Consider the following 7,955-nt stretch of genomic DNA (forward strand, 5'->3'; position numbering starts at 1 on the left):
GCCCAGCCAGCTGTTCCCAGGTGCCTGTCTTGTTAACAACTTTACACCACATTCATGTAAACATTTATAAATATGCTGGCCCAATCACCTTTTGTTTCAATTGCAGCTAGTAAGAACACAGAGGAAGGTAGTGAGGGACATCGTGTTTCCTGTGGCAAGAAGGTCAGCTTGGTATGCTCGATCAGAAGCAGTTTTGCAAGCAATGCTTTGCAGTCAATGTACCAATCTCCGAACCGAGGCTGTAGAAGTCATTCTAAAGATTAGAGGAACGCTAATAGATGACGACCAGTTGGGAGACTGTTCGTTTCATTCAAGAAAAGTTCCCCCAATAAACGTCAATGCCACCAAATTGTCAGAATTGGTTGACTTGAGTTTGGAAGTCTTAGAGCCACCATTGACAACAAGTCTAACTAGCCAAGAATTGAGAAACCTTAAAGAGACTCCAATGCAGGTGCTGAAGTGGCCTTCCCACACTCAAAGTGTGGAGAGATGTGTGAAAATGGTCACAGAAGCAGCGGGCCATGTTTACAGCCACGAGAGGCGAGAAGGTTACATCAAAGCACAAATAGCAAGCAGACTACTGATGACAAGAAACCAAAGCAAAGAGAGTATGAAGGCATTGGTTACTTTCAAATAGACTACGGATAATAAAATATAATAATTTGAAACTTGAAACAGTAACATGTGTGCAAACGCTGGTTATGTTAAAAATTCACAAATATGTACATTTATGTTATAAATTCACAAATATGTACATTTAAAAATCCATTTGATGTAGGTAGGACTTATTATAAAAAAAAATTTATGCCAGAATATTGTTTTGCATGCTTAAAGACTACAATAAATTGCTACCAAATTACTCGATTTTCAATTTAGCCAGTTCACACCCTAATATGTATGGCACTTAGATAAAATACTTAACAATGGTGTGTATGTATGTATGTGACAAGTGTATTAGTGCAGAATTACAAGGAGTTAGTTAATATTTACACCTTCACAACACAAGAGCCAATGTGAACTTGGATGGTAATTTTAATGACTAACTAACAATTTATTTATCCCATACTTTAATGGAAATAATCTTTGGATGTCCTTCCTAAATTATCCTTGGTTTAGTGGACTTACATTGTGTATTTGTAGTACATGATGAACAAATATAAATTTGTATGATGACTTTATTAAACACTAGTTGGTGCACGACCATCCCTTAGGCTACCAGCACCTCTCTGCACAACTAATGCTGGTCCAAGCAAAAGGCACCTCCTAGCAAAATAACCTGATCTCTGAGCTAAGAGGTAAGGGTCATCTGAAGTTCTTTCCTCCAGAGAGAATTCTCTTCCAGTTCTCTGGTCAAAAACTTCCAGATGAGAGATTTGACAGTGAACCTGTGAGGGAGGCCACACATACCCAATGCACATGGTATTTTGAGGTAACAAGCTGTGCAGTTTTAATCAGGCTAACTACAGTCCTAGAATTAGCTTCCTGATCCATACTAAATAAATTAGGACAACTTATCCTTGACCTATAATTAGGCTAAACATTTCAGACATTACACTAATTTAGAAAAATAAAGGGGGTCCCTAAACCAGATTAATACTGGTCCTAAGACCAACAGACTGCTGACCCCTGGACCAGGCTAATGGTCTCTGGATCACTCATCTCTCCATAAAGTCTCCTGATCCCAACTGGTAATGAAAAAAATACCAAGGTTCACAATGTTAATTACTCGCCAGCTATGGGTTTCCAAGGTGAGATTTAGGTGTGTGTGTTATTCTGTATGTACCTAATTAGTTAAACCTCTTAAATTCCAATTCTGAGAGAAAAGTATATTTGGTCAAAAATTTTGCTTGTGTGTTTTCTCATGGACTGAAACTGTGCCTACAATACACCATTCACAGGGAGATACAGTGTACACAGTGATAGCACCAAGAGATATAGACGTGAACGGGAAAAGAAAGTACTGTAGTATAAGGAAATAATAGTTAAAATAAAAACAACAAGTTTGGCCATCCTAAAAGGCAGTCTATTACTGCCCCAAAGAAAGATTTATTTTATTTTTCTGGGTTTCTTAAGGACTGAAAGGGTGTATAAAATCCATTAGTCATAGCACAATGCAGTGTACATAGAGATAGCACGTAAATACTGACAAATTGCAGAAGTGAACTGAAAAAAAATAAGAGAAGACAACCCTAAAGGCAACAGGGGAGGATAAAACCAGCAGAGGGCAGCTAAGTACTGTTTTTTTTTCTTTATTCTTAAATAAATGTAGATCTATACACAGTCTGCACCCCCCCCCCCAAACAACAACAACCATGAGTATGATATGAGATTAATGCGGGGATAACAGATATGGATGATACAGGCCTGACTAATGCAACATTTAGGACGATGCAAGCTGCTGTAAAGCATGAAGGCTGTTGCTGGTATTGCCCTGACTGCAGAGTCAAGGTGAAAGAGGCGATTGCAAGCCAAAGGGGAACGAGTTCCCTAGGGACGAAAATAGATGACGCTAGAGCCTTGCTGGTTGCCAAACTAGGACAAGTTGGGAAAGACATCCTTGCTAAGACTGAGGAAGTAGCCGATATAATGGAGGTAGTTGTTAAGAGAAGTTATGCCGAGGCATTAGCAGGGCTACTGGAGGTGGGGGAGAGTAATTTAGGATCAGAACAGGTTCTACAGCAGCTAGGAACCCTGAAGCAGTGTGTCGAAGAAATGGAAATTAACGGACCTACTGTTAGGGGAGAGGAGGAACAACTGGAACGTTTCCAGCGCAGGAACAATGTAATAGTTTTTGGAGTCCCTGAGAGCCAGGCGGAGGGAACTTAGAGTAAGATAACACACGATAAGATGTAGTTTAAGAATATTTGTACAGAGGTTCTGAAAATGCCATCAACCCTCCAGGATGTGAGGAGGCTGGGACAATAGCAGGGAGATAAGCCTGGTCCCCTCAGGATCACACTAGTGAGTGAGGAGGAGAAATGGAAGGTTATTCGGCAGGCAAAAAACTTAGCAAGGAGCGAGGCATCTTGGAGTGTATTCATTCACCCAGAATGCACGGTAATGCAGAGGGAACAGCACAGGAAGCTCCTGCAGGGCTTGAAGCAGAGAAGGGATGAGTCGAGGAGGAACGGGGAGAGGATAGTGGAAGCAAGTGTGTCAACAGCGCACCCTCCACCCGCTCTACCCCCCACCCGGGAGGAGGCGAGCACGGTGTAAACAATGACATACAGTGTACTTAGCAAATGCTGCAGCTTTTGAGAATGGGGGGGGGGGTGTTGCTACTAAGAGCAGACACATTACCGAGAACAAATTCTGGCTCGAATGTTATGTACACTAATTCTGACATGTTTCTTGATAAGAGAGAGTACAAGAACAGGAGAATTGACCCAGAGGAATGCGAGTTCAGTATAGCTGGATATGACTCATTTACGATCCTTTCTCAAAAAACTTGCAAGAGGGGTGTGGTTATCTATGCTAGGCAAGACCTTAGAGTCAGCCAGGTGAGAGTACAGGGAGAGGATGTTTTTGAAGAGTCCAAATGGTGTAAAATTAAATTACTTATCGTCAGGTGTATCTACAGATCCCCAAACTGTGGCCCACTAAATCAAAGGAACTTAAGAGCCTTAATAGACACTGCAGCAATGCTCAACCCTAGCCACCTCCATATCATGTGTACTTTAACTATGGCGACACAGACTGGAAAAACGAGTTCACCCGAAATGACTTGAATAACCCTGTTACTCGTTTTTTAGAAACTCTGAGAGATAATTTTCTGTTCCATCATGTTAGAGACCCGATACATTACAGAGGGGAGCAAACACCCAAGCCACTAGACCTCATCATAACAAATGAGGAGGGTATGGTGGCCAAACTGGAACATCTTGCCCCAGTTGGCACCAGTCACCACATATTGTCATTCAGATTTAACTGTTACCTAGTTCAAGATAAGGCCAGGCCAAGGTGCAAATATTACAAGGGAAATTACAATGGGATGAGAGCCTTTCCCCCATTTTACCAGGGAGTATTTAAGAAAAAACTAATGTATCCACAGTACCAGTAAATGTGAGGAATATATCAAAATAATACCAATAAAGATACAGCAAAAATACTCTATTGCCAAACCAGTAAATAAAAGCTTTATGGCAGTTTAACACAGTCAACATACTGTACTCCCTGTTTACCATAGTTGCTATGGTCGGTTCCCTACCAACACACCACCACCAGCCATCCTCCAGCTCCCCCACTGAGCCAGCTAACTCGTGTACAGTATATTCCTTTTATGTGTTTGTCCTTAAAACAATTATTTCTTTTATTTTTTTTCACTGTATGTATGTAGGATGGTGTGTGCATGTATATCGGTAAATGCAAATGAAAAAAGCTGCGTATACTATATCTACCTGAAAATACCAGTTGAAAAACAACAGCTTGGCCCACTAGCCTGTTGCCTACAATGCCGCCACCAATGTTAACAGATGTAATGGTGAAAAGAGAGTTATCTGTAAATTTTCATTTGTATCAGGTCTTTGTAGATTTTAAAATAAATGTGGCAGGTATGGCATTAATAGATAGTAATGCTTGTTCATAAATGGTTACTGCTTAGCTGCCTCTCAAGAGTTGGGCATACAGACGTTAATTATCTCGGGTTATCATCAGTACAGTAATTATAAATCCGGCTTTTATTTTTACGATACGTAATTATCTTTTAATTAATTAAAAATAATGTGTAAAGTAAGCAAAACCATTTTTAATTGTGGAGTTAGGTTAGGTAGAATTTAGCCTTCTGGAGACAGCAACTGGGGGAATTCATTAGCTTACGGGAGACAACTTCACAAATAGGACGCAGGCTGATTTTTTAGCCCCCTTTCAGACAAAATAGTGTGTTTTATATGCCATAAAATATTGTACTCCTAGGGCTCTGCTATTAGCGCCCATAACCAGTTCTAAGGGACAACCCTACCACAGGAACCAAACCCAAAAAGGCACCTTTTTGCAAAATCTGCATCCATCCTCAAATGGGTTCGTCAAGCGTACAAATTGTAAAATTCTTTAGATTCTTCGACACGTGGTGAATCCGATGCACAGTTCCTGGAAGGACTGGCTTCCACAAGTAGCAGAATCCATCAATGGATCTATCAATAGCTTTTCAGGAAAATAGCCATACTACATAATTTATGGTGCCAATAGATGCTTGCTCTATGATCAACTAGCAGGAACCCCACAACCTGTATGCAACATGGATGACCATGCCAAGAAGCAAATCAATGTTTTCACAGCATTCATGAAAAAGTACAAAAGCATTTAACAGCCTCACGTGCTGAAATGATCTGCAAGCAACATAAAAACCCAAGCCTGTAACTCCAAAAATAGGAGACGCAGTAACGACAAAAGCACCGGAACGTACATCAAAACTTTTGCCTAAATTCACAGGTCCCTACCTGATTAAAGGAAAAGAACATGGAAACAAATTTCATGTAGTTGACCCAACGACAAATGTCACTGACATAGTTCATGTAGATAGAATGATAAAAGTTAGCAGACACTTAGTAGGGACCCCTAATGTCCGTTAATTACAGCCTACTTCTACTACGACAGTTGCTCAACACAACAATAAACAATACATCACAACAATAGACAATAAATATCATCAAAAACTGTGATCAGCAAACAAAAAACATTAATTATCCTCACCCCTTTCAGGCATGGCTTGGATATCGCTACTCCTGTTGGCATGGAACGCTGTGGCAACAGCTGCATCCCCAGCAAACATCATCAAATCCAAAGCTTTAGTTGCCCCACTGAGCAAAGTACTTATAGTGGAAGATGTCGTAACTGTCAAGTACCAGCACCAAAGTTTAGTGATATATGCCTGAGGTCAATAGCTGTCCACATTGAAACAGCTATAAGTACACAAGATCTCAAACAACAGTCTACCATCTCACTTCATAACGCCTATATGAAGCGTCTACTCAAATGTGTATGCACTTGGAGGGAAAGCTGCCCACGACTCCTGAAGACGTCAGGAACAATGTGCATTCTCATAAAAACCGTGGTCTATTTAATTTTGTCGAGTTATTAAGTAACACCCTATTTGGTACGGCAACTGCAGAAGATGTAGCTAAACTAGGGAAACGAATGAACGCAGTTTCAGAAGCAGTCATGAAACAGAATAGGGCCATTGCACAGTCTTAAACAGCAGTAAAAAAAGTAATCAACTAACATGCATGCAACTGAAGCCTCTGTGCAAGCTTTCACTGTTACCAATGATCGGCTCATAGCCGATTCAGTGAATGCAGGTCTAGTCATGTAGATGCACAACTATTGCCGGTTGGTCAATTTATTGCCGCTTTACATATAGCTCACGGTCGCTACCTAATGATACTGGACACAGAAATAGTCCAGGTATGAATCCCTGGGAAGGATCTCATTTACCTAACAAGAGTAGTGTGCACCTTGGTGCTAACAATCAGCTGCAGTACCTGTGTATATTATTATTAGTAGTTTATATATGCACAAAAATGAAGGTCAGATTTGAGTCAAACACCAAAAGTACACACGAAAGAAAACTTATTCTTATACCAAAAATGCCAACCCACCAAACTTAACCTAACTTATAGGGAAATGAAGAGAAAACACGGGCTTAGTGAGGAGTATAACCTCAGGTAAACATGGCCTGCGGACAGTCAATGGATTAACCTTCCTTTTGTCAGAAAGTAAAAATTCACCTAGGAATCTTTTTCTTGTGTAATAAACAACAGAAATATGGTTAGTTATCATGACTTTTGTTATAGAGGATAATAAATAACACGATACAGTATGTCCACCTGTGCTTGACGACTCCACTACCTGTGCTTGATGACCCCACACCTGTGTTGACGACGACCCAACATAATCTACTAAATTAACCATTAAATTCGTTTTATCTCGCCACAATATTATATATAATAAGCACTTGGCATTATAATTATTATATATCTGATATAATATTGTTATTAAATGTCTTACCAAGGGCTCAGCCAGTTGTTTCCTGGACTGTCAAATCGTTCTTTACACTCCAAGTCCGCCATGTTTGCTTCACTAGGTACGAGGCTTGGCACTCTTGGCCTCACGCACCTAAAACAAAAATAACAAAAGTTTATAATTTATTTAATCTGTACATTAATGTATAATAGAATGTGTTTGCATTAAGATAGAATAAAAAAATATGTTTCTATTTCATGGATATCCTTTTACATTAATGTTGATCTATTGTGATACTTTACTGTACTTATTTTGAGAAAGTTATATTTGGTCTGAGCATTTTGAGGAACATTGTGGGAATATTTAAATGTATGCAGAGTTCCATATAAAAATGGCAATAATTGAGATGTACAACGATAATTATTGAATCAACATTACTGTATAGACGAGAATGAAGAGCATGTTCATGATAGTAGGAACAGGAAAAACATAAATAAGGAAGAGGGTCTGTTCCAGTGATGAGTAGAAGCATAGTACAGAAGTAGGGAGAGGGGATATCCCAGATGGAAGGACAAGGCGAGGGCTGAAATAAAAGTGGGGGAAATGGACATCCTGAAAGCAAGTGTGTGCATGTAAATATGAAGCACAGTACAGCATAGTTATATTTCAGGAGGGACGTTTTGTTAGATTGTATGAAGCGATAAGATACACCCAACTTTGGAAGAACACATCTCTTATAGGAGTGAATGCTGTGGGTAATAACGAATGAAGAGAGTATTTACACATTTCCAGCCACATCATATTAAACGATCGAAAATTAATATTCACTAAATTTATCAGTAATTTTATATTTATGAGACAATAACCATAAGACTGATCCTCAGTTCTTAACATCTTCACTTATACAGACTTTTATCCTGGACAGGCACACAGTAGAGTACTTTAATTTAGTACAGGTACTGTACTGTAATGTATATTTTGTCATTTACGTAGAAGAT

The 7,955-nt window shown here is 39.5% G+C and overlaps 1 long non-coding RNA gene across 1 annotated transcript; it reads left to right on the plus strand.

Moving 5' to 3' along the window:
- The first annotated feature begins 4,014 nt into the window (after positions 1 to 4,014).
- Positions 4,015 to 7,210, plus strand: LOC121875485. Its single transcript, XR_006090614.1, has 2 exons — positions 4,015 to 4,261; positions 5,698 to 7,210. It is a non-coding gene; the product is annotated as an uncharacterized LOC121875485 (long non-coding RNA).
- Positions 7,211 to 7,955: the final 745 nt, after the last annotated feature.

This window comes from Homarus americanus, unplaced genomic scaffold (genome assembly GCF_018991925.1).
Source record: "Homarus americanus isolate GMGI-L3 unplaced genomic scaffold, GMGI_Hamer_2.0 scaffold43833, whole genome shotgun sequence".
NCBI lineage: Eukaryota > Metazoa > Arthropoda > Malacostraca > Decapoda > Nephropidae > Homarus > Homarus americanus.